We start from the raw sequence: 15,421 nt of genomic DNA on the forward strand, positions 1-15,421 counted from the left end.
TAATTAATTGACATTGTTTTTATATTATTTTTAACTAAAGCAATATTATTGCTTCAATAATATTAAGGATAATTCATTAGCATTGCTTTAAAGTTATTATTTTTAACTACAGCAATATCATTGCTTTAATATTATTTGCTATAGTGCACTATCCTATCTAATAGTATAACAATAATTTTCACTTTTATACCCTTCCATCAACCTCTAATAATTGTTTCTTTTTGCTAAGCAATATCATTGCTTTAATATTAATATTAACTATAATTAACATTGCTTTAAAATTATTCTTTTTAACTAAAGCAATATCATGGCTTTAATATTAATATATTAAATATATTTCTATTTATTAGTGACAGAGTTAACAATAATAAATTACCTTTAAAAGTTTTAACAAGGTTCCAGAAATCACTTCTTTGTGACTTGAGCACAGGAAGGACAGGAATAACTTCCCAATTTTTCAGTGGCTGCAAAGATGGTTTGCAGTCATTATTGACTGCATTAATTGATTATTTATTGATTGGTTCCTTATGGCAGAGGTGAAAAGACCAATATCCCTGCTCTAATCATTCCAAATCACAGGAATTTGTCTGGATACCCGAAATTTCCTCAGGAAATTTACCTGACCCTGCCTTTCCACCCCCTGTTCCAGGAGAATTCCATTTCAAACCCTCCTTTAATTGCCTGGATCTCATTTGAAATCAATCCCTGCGCTTCCCCCTTCCGTGTTTCTAATATTGTTGCCGAAGGATTGGGACAATTTGGAATAATTATCTTTTAATTAAGGCTGATTTTCAGTGGAAGTCAGGCACAGCCATTTAACAACTTCCCTATCAGTCCCCAAATAAGTTCCCTGTGATTATCTGGAGCCTCAAAAGCAGCAAGAAGGAGGCAGTGGTGTCACCTCTGGTGAGTTCTTCACAAAAAGAGTGAAGAACTCATTTCTGAGTCACTGAAATGAGGAAACTCAGGACAGGCAGCAAGAAAAACCTAACAACCCAAAAACTAGAATTCACCACAGTCTAAAACAGCTGTTTTAAATACATTTTATCTTTTTTGGTGGGAAATAACAGCTTTTTACAGGGCGACAAAATACAGTCTAACAAATAATTTAGTTCTCTCTGCAAATATCCATTTAAGGGTGCTGGTTAAGGCTCAATTTTCATTTCCCAGTAGTTATTCCAAGGATTTACTTGTTCAATACCTTCTTTTTTGACCTTTTGACTATTTTTTTTTGCATATCAGCTGTTGGGGTCTAAAGCACAGTGAGGTTCCTCACTGAGGCAGAGCTGGGACACCCAAAAAAGCGGAGTCTGGAACGATGAGGGGCTCCAAGGAAACACCAGCACTGCCAGATTTTCTGGAGATCACGCTGAAAATTCAGGAAATACTCCTGGAAATCCTTTTCCTACCTCCTGTGGGTGCCCCAAGTCTCCAGCCAAGAGGCACAGCCATTCCCAGGACTTGGATTCCTCAAAAACCAGGATTTCCAGCCCAAAATCCCATTGCTTTGCTCCTTTGAAGTGTTTTTGAGGAGGGATGCCAAAGATCCCTTATAAAGATCCCATTTTTTTCTTTCCTTGGATATCTCTCCACTCATTTCATGGATGCAGAGGTGCTGAGATTCACTGGAATGAAAATCAAACATCTTAATGAGCCCCACAACCCACTAATCACCTGATTATCTGCATTTCCTGAAGCCAAAATCATTTCATTTCAAGTTTTGGGGTTATTTGTGTCCAGCAGGACATCAGCTTGAATTAGAACATAGAGTTCCAGAGGAGGAACACAGATTTTCCTGGAAAAACTTTGTGTTTGGAATACAACAATGTAAAAACCCCATGTCCCGAATTATGGACGTGCTCTTGCCCCCAAAAGGAAGAACATTCCTGTTGCCCCTGGGCCAAAATTGCCAGTAATCCCTAATTTTTGCAGCAGCAGTGGGGTTTTGAGGGACGTGGCATTATTCCTGAAGGGAATATTCCTGGAAGCAGCGGGCCAAGGTTTGGAACAGTGCTTGGCACAAAGACAGAGCGTGTGGCATTGAACGCAAGCAAATCAAACAGCTCTTCTTGGAGACACCCTACTGCAGCCACCCCAAGAATTCCCTCTGGATTTGCCCCTGGAAGAAGTGGCTTAAATTTCATGCTACATTTCAGCCAGGGGCATTGGAATGATGGATTCCAGGTAAAATCTGCATGGAATATTTCACTAATTCAGAGTTTCTGTTCCCAACCTCAGTGCGTCCATCTTCCACATGTGGTCACTCGTCCCCTTTCCCATCATCACTGGGATTTCTATTATTTTTTTAATCTCAGTTCTACAGGTTTGAATTATTAGTTATAATACTATTTATTAGTTAATAAATATTAAATATTCATATATAAACATCCAGGCAATTTCTGCCTGAATCCAGAAGGGTTTCCAGATGTTCCAAAGCTCTTTCATCCTGGAGAGCATTCCCACCTTGTGCGGCCCATGCCCCCTGATAGAAAAGTTCTCCAAATAGGGTTCCCAAATAAATAACAAATAAATAAATAATATTAAATCATACTAATTATTGTTAATTTGAATCATCCTCTTTCAAATGTACCAGGAAGTACCTACAGAGCAGAATTTACAATCTCAAACCAAGAGAAGTTTAGGAAAGGGTTGGGGAACTTAAGGTCCCTTCCAACCTAAACCATTCCAGGACTCAAAGATCCTCTTCCATCATGGCTTGGATCCCATCAAAGTCAAGGTTTTCCCTGAGTTCCCAGTCAGTCCTGCTGGAATTTCCTGGGAGTCCAAGCACTGCAGGCCCTGCTCCATAGTTGGAAGGGTTTTCCATGCCCTGGACACCTCCCAAATTCCAGGCATGGGATGCTTTGCTCTGAGCACTGCCCAGCTCTGCTTCCAGCAACATCCCCATCCTGCAGCTTCACCGCTTCCCCCTCTAAAACAACAACAACAAAAAATTAATTACCCTGTAATATTCAACCTCTGGATTTCCTTCACCTCTTTATTCCAGCTCCACCTTGCTAAAATCCACCAGGCAGAGCCAACAACCCAAACTGAATTTCCTGTGGAACGATGTTGGGATCTCCAAACCTTCAGCCCCGCCACATTTATCAGATCTGGCTTCTCTTCCAGGATGAAACCCAAAAAATCCCAGCTCAGCAGCCTGAACAGGGAGATCATTTTGCTTCACCTCCAGAAACATTGAAATTATTCTGAAACTCTTCCTGCAGTCCTTGCCAATGAAGGAAATGATCCAAAAATCAACATTTTTGGCTTCTAGCACAGAATTCAAACATCTCCATGGACTGTAATTCACCTTCAGACCTATAAACACCCAGCCCATTGGTGGAAGTTTAAATTAGGATTTTCCTTTTAGCTCATCCTTGATGCAACAAGCAAAGTTTCACCTCCCAATTTGCAGAGAATTCAGGGTTAATTATTTCAAATTAGAGATAAATTCATATTACAACATTCCTTTCAACTCATCTTTGATTTAACAAGATAAGTTCCGTTTCCAATTTGTGGAGAAGTTGCCTTTAATTATCTTAAATTAGAGACAAATTGTTTCACCTTCCCATATTTTATCCCATGGTTTTTGTGGTTGGAATGAGGGATTTATTTCCATACTTCAGCTTAAAAGAGAGATGTTATGAACCACGGGCTGGGAATCAGTGTCAAAATGTTTCAGCTATTTTTATGCTAAACATCATCGCTATGGAAACGCCACAGTTAAATTTAATGTGAATTTTCAGGGATTTTTCTTGCAGTACAGAACAGCAGTAGAGTCCAGGCTGGGTTTAATGGGGAAAAAAATCAGATTTTAGGTGCCTGCATTGACTCAGAAAATATTTAACCAAAATAATTTTTATTTTTATTATTGTGGTTTTAACTACACCCAGACAAGTCACTCCCATCACCCCAGTAAAAATTATGGCAAAATGGACAACACACACTGAAATTCCCTTAAAATTAAAACACCAGCCAGGTCCAGCTTTTTCCAGAAAAATTTTTGATTTTTTTTTGGCCCTTATTTTGATAGAATGACTTGAATTTCAAGGCTTTGTTCTTACAGAGCACAGGGGAAACAGGTGAGCTCAGCATCTCCTGCCCATCCTGGGGGAATTTCTGTTTTTCCAGGATAATCAAAGTCTTCCCTGATTGGATCACTGGGAATAATCTACAGGGCCAGTCAGCACCTCTGTGTCAGGACTGAGAGCAAATCAAATCAAGGAACTCAAGATTAGGAAGATCTGCCCAGGTTTTTGCTGCCAGGATCAAAATTCCAGTAGTGACAGCAAAAGTTTTGTAGGTTGTTAAAGTATTAACCGTGTGGGTCAGGGAAATAAAATAAAATTTTAAAAAATTAATTAAAACTAAAAATGAAAATTAAAATTAAATTTTAAATTTTAAAAAATAAAATAAAAAATAAATTTAAATGTAAAATACATAAAATTAAAAATAGAATAAAATAAATTTAAAAATACAAATAAAAATTTTAAAAATTAAAAACTTTTAAAATTAAAAAATTAAATTAAAAATTTAAATAACATAAATAAAAATAAAATAAAATAAAATTTAAAAAAGAAAATAATGAAAAAATAATGAAAAAATAAAATAATGAAAAAATAAAATTTTGATTTATTGAAAAAATAAATCAAAATAAAATAATGAAAAAACAAAATAAAATCTGGGAATTGGAAAGATACTGTATGGACCATCGTATTTTACACCCTGAGACAAAGCAAACAGCTCAATATAGACAAAGTTCTAACATGATTTTTCTGTCACAAGCAACAGTAAATTCCACAGAAACTCCTGTGCTTTGCTAATAAATCACATTTGTGGAAAGAACCTAAAAATCCCCATCGTCCACCTGAAAACTTTCTGTTCTGATAATTCTTGTTACTCAATGAACAACACTTAAATCAAGGATCAGCAATCCTGACAAAACCAAAGCACATTTTAAACCATGACAAAAACCCTAAAACCTCATCCCAAAACCTGCACCTCTGCAGAGCAAGCCTGGAGAAAAGAAGGGGGAAAAGGGCAGGATGTGGATGACATTTAGTGGAATTTTTCCCTGTTTTCACATGGGGCATCCCAGTAGCAGCTCCCAGGCCTGGAGTGGTTTGATGGGAAGCATCCATCAAGTGAATTACTGAAATTATTTCCTTGCTCCCCAGGAGGGCTGCAGGGAGCCCCAGGTGAGGGTGACCAAGCATCACCTTCAGCTGCAGGGCCAAAAAGTCAGAATTTTCCTGAAAAACCTGGAGCTGGCTGATCTTTTAATTTTAAGAGCGTTTCAATGTGTTTTGTACATTTTGGCACAATTTTAATGTGTTGGGCGTGGCTTGTCTGGGTGTGGCCAATTAAAAGCACAGAGATAAAATTGGTTACGGTTAAGATATTTCCTAAGTTGGTGCAGACACTTAAAATCCTATTTATTTTCCCATTAACTCCCCAGGATGAGAGAGCATTTGGAACATCTGGAAACTCTTCCGGACCCAGGCAGAAATTGCAGGGAAATCTTCATTAATTGAGGCAAAAAGACCTCAGAGCCCTTTCCAGTGCCCAACTGGACCCCAAGAGAGCTGGAGAGGGATTGGGGACAAGGGGATGGAGGGGCAGGACACAGGGAATGTGTCAAGTGGAGAGCACTGAGCATTTCCGCCCTGAAAATCAGAATTCTCCACATTTGCTGTTGTTACAAGATAAAAAACAACCAACAAACAGGTGGAAAACCACTCCAGCTTCCTGAAATCTTGTACTCATATCAACTACATGCTCTGGCAAATATTTTATGCAGTTTAGGGGCTTGGTTGGTGTGGAAAAAAATAAAAAAAGCAACTTTCCTCCCTCTAGGACCATTCTTTGGAGATGTTATTTTTAAAATCTCTGTTCCTACTCACCTAAGACAACACCTACACCCCCAGCTCATGCCTGGTGACACGAGATTATCACATTTTCATACAAGGCTCCTCATGTTTCATTTATAGGAGCTGTGCTTCCTGCTGGTTTTTGCATCCTTGGAGCTCAGCTCCAGCTGATCCTTTTGTCTTTTTTCCAATCTCGCTGGTGAAGGTCAAAGCAATCCCAATATTCCTTCCACAACCCCAGTCTTGGAGTGGGGTGAGCCCAATTCCCCTCAAAACTAGAAAATCAAGGATTCCCCAGATTGGAATTGAGGATCAAGTGGGAGGTGGGAATCAGCTCCCCTCCCTTATTCCTCAGCCCTTCCACACTTTTCCTTTCCTTGGAAAAGGAAAATATGATTTTTCCAGGCTCAAGGGCAAAGCTGAGGTGCCACAGGATGAGACCTTCCCCATAAACTGCAGCCTGCCTGGGTGTGCCATAAAATTCCTCATCTTCCCTTGATTTCATTGCTTTTTTCCCCCACCCATGGCAGTATTTGGAGTACAAATTCAATATTAAAGATCTGGATGATTTTTTCAGAGGGAAAAATTTCCTCCCTGCTTATGTTCTCACTCACAGCTGAGAACGTTGGTGAGGTGAAGGATCAAAGTCGTTAAGATTCCAAAAGTTCCCTCCAAGTGCTGCTTTCAGTTTGCAGCCTGTGGGTACAAAGGCTCATGTGGAAAACAGAGGGAAAGGAGCCCCTTGGGCACTGCCAGGGATCCAGGGGCAGCCACAGCAAGCCTGGGAATCCCATCCCAGCCAGGAATTCCTTCCCAAGATCCCACCCCAATCTCCCCTTTCCCAGTTCAAAGCCATTCCCTGTGTCCTGTCCCTCCATCCCTTGTCCCCAGTCCCTCTCCTGGAGCCCCTTCAGGCCCTGCAAGGGCTCTGAGCTCTCCTTGCCTGCACCACACTTCCATTCATGAACATTTTCCTGCATTTTCTGAAGGGTTTCCAGATGTTGCAAATCTCTCTCCTCTTGGAGATCATCCCCGGGTTGTGCTGCCCATGCCCCCTGAGACAAAAGTTCTCCAAGAACTCCAAGAAAAGTTCTTGAAGAAATTTTATCACAAACCATTACCTGAAAATGAAAGGAAATGTATTTCCTTTTCCTCTTATATAAAATATAACATAAGGGACAAGGATTCACCTATTTATCTTGGGCAATCCTAAAAAGAATTCCCATCATGCCACATTTCCAGCTCTCCTGTATTTTGTGTCCCTTAAAAGTTCTTAATATCATTGATAATAAGAAAATTTTGCCAAGTTCTTTGCACAAAATATCTCAGGAGCAAACAGAGCTTAGAAAAACCTTTGTGCTTTCCAGTAATTTTTTTTTCTTTCAATTTTCACTCTTTTTCAGCATCTGGACAAGATAAATAATTTCTAAGCATCCCAAGGACGTCCATATAGCAAAAGGAAAGGGGTTTGGGGGTTTTTTTCTCTCTCTTTTTTAACCCAGGTGTTCTCAAGAGAGCATTTGTACAAACTGGTGTTAGACACAGTACTGTAGGAGGCCTGGAAGAAAGTTTCTATTTGGAAATGCACTTTGCATATCAGCAATGAATAAAACATAGCCCTTTGTGTGCACATAATATCATGGAGCATGACTAATCCGGGGATACATTCTGCCTTCTCTCAATTCCAAAAAAGAAAAAAAATCAGCAGATTAGCCGGAGTTGCCATTAATAAAAGCTAGATTGTCACCTTAAGACTCAGTTAAAAATGAAATAAAACACTGGGGCTGCTGAAGGCTGTTCCTGTTGGCTGCCCAGCCTGTCAGGATTAATATTTCTGTAAACCTGAGGCCTTCATTCTACCTGACTTTTTTTCTTTTTTTTTTTCCATTATCATTTATCATTATCCTCATTGGTAGGCAAAGAAAAAAGTCATCCAGACCTTCCTGAAGACTTTTTAAACATTCCTTAAATAATGATGATAATGCTTAGCTTAAAAAGGATCATTTTTAAAGGGTATGGGCTTGGTGCTTTCACTTCTAATTGGAAATGTTAAGGCCAGGTTAGCTGGAGCTTTGGATGATCTGGGGTAGTGGAAATTGTCCCTGTCCATGGCACGGGGTGGAATGAGGTGAATTTAAGATCCCTCCCAACCCAAACCTGTGATTCCATGACTCAGACACAGTTTTGCTTTAGCACCTTCAAAGGTTGAGAATTCCACCAAAAGCAGTTTGCAAAGCCCTGAGAAGGGGCAGGAATTTCCAGGAGTCTCCCTCAGGGTCTAGGGAATGACAGAACAGGCTGGAGGAGCAGCACCACGTCCTGTGTGAGCAACAAATGAAAAACCAGAGAAAACTCTGCTCTCCCAGCAGCTACCAGTGCAAACACTGCAGTTTAGTTGCCAAGCAACCCACTCATCCTCCAAAATTCCTGTTCAAGTAGCAATAAAATCACTTGTTCAAAGGGACTGGAAAACAAAAGCAAGTTGTGGCTCTGCCGCCCTGATTTGCTCGGTAAAGCGAAGGAGAAGCAGAATCTCAGCCCCATCCAAGGTTTATCTAAAACAAATAGAAACCACATTATGAAATTCCAGATGCCAAAGACCTGATTTCCTCAGCACACAAGGGAGAAGTGCAGGGCTGCAGGGATTGATGTTCCAAACCCTGCTTTGGAAAGGGGAGAGCTCCCACAGCAGCCCTGAGGAGGGCCCAGCTCTGCTCGGGCAGACCAGGCCCTCCTGACGAGCTCCTGAACTGAGGGGCAGAAATTGCAGGAAATTTTGCCAAAGTGATCAAAGCTGAGTGATTACATCAGACATCTAAAGGTGTTTCTGATCCCAGAATGGGAAGGGACATGAAAAACCACCCAGGGCCACCCTTGCTACAGCAGGGACACTTCCACCATCCCGGGAGCTCCAGCCCCAATGTCCAACCTGGCCTTGGACGCTTCAGGGATCCAGGGGCAGCCACAGCTGCTCTGGGAATCCCATTCCAGCCAGGAATTCCTCCCAGAATCCCATCCATCCCTAATTTCTGTTCATCTGAAGCCATTCCCTGTGTCCTGTCCCTCCATCCCCTGTCAATTGTCTCTCTCTATCTCCTCAGCTCCCTCAGGCACTGCAAGGACAGAAATTTCTCTTTCCCAGGCTTGGAGCACCCTGGGATAGTGAGAGGTGTCCCTGCCCATGGCAGGGGGTGGAATGGGATGGTTTTTAATGTCCCTTCCAACCCAAACCACTCCATGCAAGTAATGAATCCTCCTCAAGGTTTTAATGAGCATTTTTTCCACAGGAAAATTTCAGTTGTTGCTATTTCTGTCCATGTCTGTGACCCTCCCAACTCATCCTCGTGTGGTGGAACTCACAGATGGAAAATAAATTTGGCATTAACCTGCATTTGCTGGATGGCAGAAGTTCTCTCTGGTGCTCCCCACCACCATTTGCTGAGAGCAAGGATCATCAAGGATGTCCAAAATCCCAAATGTCTCCAGCACAATGTTGGGAACCATATGGCACAATCAGATTTCTTGTCAGCTCCTTGCTCCACATGCCTGACAATTATCTCTGGAAAACATGGAGCAGAGCATATGTTAGACAAAGAAATAGGGAATAAATAATAATAAATAATAATCCCACATTATAGACATTTCAAGAAAACCATGAAGAAAACAGACCAAGAATTTTGCCACACAACACAAATTAGGAAAATAAAGTCCCCTCCATAACTCCACAGGATGTCAGCAAAATGTTCTTGGTTATTCTGTTTATTTGTTCTGATTGGTGGAGATTCAGGACTTTTAAAAAAAGACATAACTATAAAGGTTTGGATGCAACCTTTTCATAGCAAAAATAAGATTTTGAGGAAATGAATAAATCTTTATCAAATGCTACATTAAGGAAAAACAAACAGCAAAACCTAATAGAACCAAATAATGCAAAAATCAATGGAAATTCGGTGCCTGGTTGAAAAATCTGATTTTTTTTAAAATATAAAAAAGGTCAGTTAATATTTCCCAGCATTTCACAAACACATGAAGGGCTGAAAACAGAGAAAGGGGAATCACATTCCAGACTTGGGGATGATTTCAGGGGCACCCGAGAAAAATACCAAGAATTCTGCTTTGATTTTCACAATTTGCACCTCTCTGTGGTATCAACTTCAGAACTGAACCATGCACACACACAGGAATTATTTAAATCCTGGGACAGGGATTACCAAACACACACAGCAGTTACCCAAACCCTGGGATAGGGATTAAAAAGGCCCAAAATGACAGGTTTAAAAAACCCAAAAAAAAAAAAAAAAAAAATCAACAACCCAACTTATGAAAGCACTGAAATTCTCTAAGTCATTATTCAAAATTAAAAAGTAGATGAAAGAAATTCTTCAATTAAATCTCCTTTAATTTGGGACAAAATTTCTCAATCTGCTGGAGCAATTTGGAGCCTTTCAGGCCCAGATCCACATTTGGCCAGGATTGTAGCCAGAGAAGGAAAATAAACCCTAGAAATTCTCCAGGAAAAAACAAAGAATTCCAGTGCTCCTTTTGCTGGCTGGATCCTTCATTCTTCATGATCTAATCAAATGTTTATCCTGACATCACCTGGTAAAAATTGAACTTAAGCAAGGTTTAAACCAATTTAAATGTCAATTCCTTTGATTTAGCAGAGGGAGCAGATGCATGAGAAAGCAGAATTACCAAATCCCCTCCACCTCAGAGCCAGGTTTAAAACTAAAAATAAAATTGTATTTTTGTGTCAAGAGTTGAGAAAAAAAAATAAAAACTAAGGAAAAAAATAGAAAAAAATTAAGAAAAAAATTAAATTAAAAAAAAAAAGAAAATTAAGTTCTTCATTTTTGGTTAAGAGCTGAGACAAAGCTCTTTCTTGCTATCCAAAGGAGGTCCAGCCCTTCCTGGGGATCCCATCTGGACATTTGGATTATTTGCTGACCTACCTGAAGCATCAGATGTGTAGCTTAAATCCCTTAAGCAAAGGGATTTCTGGTTGCCAGGGCTCAGGAAAGGCATTCAAATACAATAAAATGAAAATGAATTCACAGGTAAAATAAGGAAAAGCCTAAGATAGATCAGGAAATGAGTATGGGAAAAAATATTAATATGCATCCTGTGCCATGGTGAGGCTGAATTATATTTTGTGTATAAATATAAATTATAATAAATCTTTATTTAGATTAACACTGCTTTTAAAATCACCTGATTTATTCTGAAAATGAAGGAAAAGTGCCTGAAAAACATGGGAAAAAAATCCAGTCCAAGAGTTTTTGAGCTACAAGTTCCCTGTTTTCCCATCAAACTCTTCATGGAGTTGGATGTCTCTAAGAAATCTAAATGGTGCAGTTAAGCATTGTTAATTATTTTTCAATGAATTTTCTGTGGTCTGTATCTGCTCCCAGTGATCCAGGGGAGATTTACCCACATGAGGGATTGGAATTTAGGTGAGGAACAGGGAGAGGAGGGACATGAGGAAAAGGAGCAATAGAAATATTAAGTAAGGGAAATAATATAAATAATAAGTAAGGGCAGGGACATTTTCCATTATCTCAGATCATCCAAAGATCCAGCCAACCTAGCCTCGAAATTTTCCATCAGAAAAGAAAGCTACAAGCCCATATCCATTAAAAATGATACTTTTTTTAGCTAAGCATTATTATCATTAATTAAGGAGGTTTTAAAAAGTCTTCAGGAAGGTCTGAATGAATTTTTCCTTTGTCTACCAATGAAGATAATGGTAAATGATAATGGAAAAATAAAAAAGATAGAATGAAGGCCTTGAGTTTACAGAACTATTAATCCTGATGGGCTGGGCAGCCAACAGGAACAGCCTGTTGGAGCAATATAAATATTAAGTAAGAGAATTAAAATTCTTTATTTCAATTAAGAAACTGGGATTTATTACAGCTTTTCCAGCACCTGCAGCTCAACTTCCACCTGCCCAAGGAATTCCCAATCCCATAAAGAGCCCAAGGGACCTGGCCAGCCCTACCTGGCTCCACGCAGAGCAAACACCTGGACAGAGCCAGGGATTGGCAGGAATAGATCTTCTAAAGGGCTCAGAATATCCAGCGTTGTCCACAGGAGGGAAAAGCAAGAGTTTTCCTGCTCCTTCAGGTGTTTCCTGGGACAAACCCTCTGCAAGCCATAAAATATCCCCAAGGCAAAGAGAGGAACAAAACCTGGGTCTTCAATAATCTGGAAGATCCCAGAAGTTATTTCATATCTGAACTCACAAGTAAAATAACAAAGTTATTGGAATATCCCAACTTGACCCCAGGAAACTGGGATATTCCAAGAATTCCAAGTTGGGTTATTCCAAAGGTGTCCCAGCACCTTACTGGGACATGGGAACAGTTCCAGTCCCAGAACCGCTTTAAATCAAAATTATGTAAGAAATAATAAAATTCAGATAAAATAAGGGATAATTTTGTCCATTTAAAAATAGCAATAAGAGCAATTTTAGCACCTCGCTGACCTAAACCATTTTAGGCAACGTTCAGGATGTGAAAGGAAAATGAAGATTTACAACCTCACTCCTATCTCTGCTTGTCATTCCGGGGTTGGGGTGGAGTTAAAAGCTGTGGTCATATTTAGAAGCCCTTTTCCAGGGATATCAGGAATGTTTATTCCCCGGGAAAAGGAAAGGGGGATTGAGGCAGGAGGCACCGAGTGGGATTTTTGGGAGCTGGACCGAAAGTGAGGGAGGAGAAAAACTCATCTGTGAGGCAGAAGTGCCACCTTGTGATTGAACACTGCAGTCCAGGAGGGGCCTGGGGACACAATATTTGAATTATCTCTCCCTCCCAAAACATCTTCAGCCTCTGGGAAAAAAAATATTTGAAGGAAATCAGTTGAAAATCCACGGATTTTCACAAGTGGGTGGCACAAGCTCAAAAATCAAACAAAAATCCTATAAATGTTTCTGGCCCTCAGGATTTCTGTGTTTAATCCAACTTCTAAATGAGAATTAAATTTCCTGCTTCACTGTCCTATCATTCATCAAATAGCTGTTAATTATCAGATATAAAAAATTTACATCTTCCAGGAAATTACTTTCCTTAAAGAATTTCTGTGATTATCCACAAACATCAAATGGAAAGGAATATTGCACTTCTAAATGGGAGCATTAAGAGGATGTTGATGGGGTCAAATGTAAAATTAAATATTATATTCCTTGCACAGATTATGAGAGCTTTTACCAAAAATTTAGGAAAGTTCTCTTCGTATATTGGAAAGTTTTCTTCGTTTATTTCCTTTTCACATGCAGGTCATGAAATCCCCAAAATGCATTAAATTGTGAGATCCTGAAGAATTTCTCATTAATTTTTTTTTTTTTACTAAAGATTTTCATGAGAATATGCTCAGCACATCTCAGTTTCCCCTTTGTTGTAGACACGTCAAGTCAACCATTCCTGTTGCCCAATTTCAAATACGTTCAAATATTGCACTCTGGATGTGATCAATCTATACAAAAATAATAATAATGTGGCTAGAGGATTAATATAAATAGTAAAAAAATGTGATGAAAAAAAATTATTGAAAGATATGTTCCTATTTTTAATGCATTTTTTCCTTACCCATCCAAGAAATATTCACCTGTTAAGATTTTTATAATAAGATAATAAAAAAGTAAATTTAGGGTGATAGGAGAACAGTTAGTATGAAATAATAAATGCACCAAGAGGCCACCGTACAACAAAGGAGAAGTAAAAAAATGGGTTAAAAATACAAGTTAAATTTACTAAAAGTTACATTATTTTAATAAATTTGCTCATTCAACCCACCTGAACCTTCTGGTTGGTGAATACAGGATTTGGTTTGATTTATCTCAGTAAAAAGAGATATTTTTGGTGAAAAGTCTTAATTTAAGGTCATGAAACCTTGACCAACCTTTCAATGAAGAAATTTTCCCTAATATCCACCCTAAACCTCCCCTGGTGCAACTTGAGGCTCTTTCCTCTCATCCTGTCCCTTGCTGCTGGGGAAAAAAGATCCAAACAGGCTCAGAAGTGGATCCAAAATCAACTTTTCCCAAAGGAAGAACCAAAGAACAAGGAGCACCACGACCTCAGTGGTGAAACTTGGTGGTAAATCACGTGGGTGCTTTAAAAAGTAAAATATTGAAGGTTATTTCTATCAAATAAAGTCATTGCTAATTTGATCCATCAGCTCTGTGGAATCCAAATTACAGACCTGTCCCAGCCCAGGAAAATTCAAAGTAATGCAATTATCCTTTTAGACTATATAAAGCTTCCCATCACCATGGCATCCAGATTTATCCTTTCTTAAATAGACACCTTCACCTCAGATGTGCATCAGAGAGAAACTTCTGCACTTGACTTTCTCAAAATTGCTCCCTGGAAATATTTATGAAATTTCACGTGTGGCTGGGTAGGTCTCGTTGGCACCTTCATTTTTAAAAGATTAAAAAAATCCAAAATGAACAAACCCCAAAGGAATTTTACCTGGTTTTGAGGGCTTTTAGAAGCAGAAGAAGCAGGAATTTTAGAAGCAGGAATTACATGACAAAATCTACACCAAAAGTGAAGTTTTCCCTGATGTCCAATCTAAATCTCCCCTGGCACAATTTCCTCTCATCCAGTCACTTTTACCTGGGAGAAGGGGTCAGCCCCCAGCTGGCTACAGCCTCCTTTGGAGAACTGTAGAGAGAAAACATCAGTAGAAATATATTGAAAACAGTCACACAGCCTTCTGTAGCCAAGGAAATGTTAGAGTTCCAAAATAAATTTATTCTATATTTATATATTTATAAATATCCTATATTTATAAATATTATATTAGAATTATATATATTATACATAATATACATAATATATTATCTATAATATAATAAAATAATATATTATTATATAATGTAGTATATATAATATTATATAATAATATAATATATTATATTATAATATAGTCTATGTATTATATAATATATATTCAATATAATTCTAATATATTATTAGAATTATATATATTAATATATATAATGCAATTTTAAAAATAATTTTAATAAATTTTAATAAAATTTATAAATATATCAACTTGGGCTCCATTATCAGCACCATTCTCTAAATGGTGCCAATTGTTTAAGCTGCTTTTATGAAAATATTTTTAAAAATCCATTGCACAGCACAATTCCAACTCAGGAACGGACCCGTGGATACTTTGGAATAGAATTGCATATGAGGACATTTCTGTTCAGGGATTCAGAACAATAATAAAGATATATTTTGATATTTGAAAACAGCAAGATCATAGAGTGGCTTGGGATTGGAAGAGATCTTAAAAGACCACTTAATTCCAACCCATTCCATGGGCAGGGACACCATCCCAGAATGCTCCAAGCTCCATCCAGCCTGGCCTTGGTTGGAAAAAATACTGTTTTAATTCAACAAAGATATCCTGAAACCCAAAAAGGACATTTAAGTACCAAACATGATATAATTAACCAGGGTACAGATGGAAAACTATTAATCCTTTCCTCATCCCACACATCCACAATAATTTTCCTTAACCCCTGGACT

The 15,421-nt window shown here is 38.6% G+C and overlaps 1 long non-coding RNA gene across 1 annotated transcript; it reads right to left on the reverse strand.

Moving 5' to 3' along the window:
* Positions 1-1,197: 1,197 nt before the first annotated feature.
* On the reverse strand, positions 1,198-14,487 carry LOC143694882 (uncharacterized). Its single transcript, XR_013183625.1, has 3 exons — positions 14,351-14,487; positions 9,260-9,432; positions 1,198-1,625 (listed from the first exon to the last, which is right to left on the reverse strand). It is a non-coding gene; the product is annotated as an uncharacterized LOC143694882 (long non-coding RNA).
* Positions 14,488-15,421: the final 934 nt, after the last annotated feature.

Source organism: Agelaius phoeniceus, chromosome 10 (genome assembly GCF_051311805.1).
Source record: "Agelaius phoeniceus isolate bAgePho1 chromosome 10, bAgePho1.hap1, whole genome shotgun sequence".
Taxonomy (NCBI): domain Eukaryota; kingdom Metazoa; phylum Chordata; class Aves; order Passeriformes; family Icteridae; genus Agelaius; species Agelaius phoeniceus.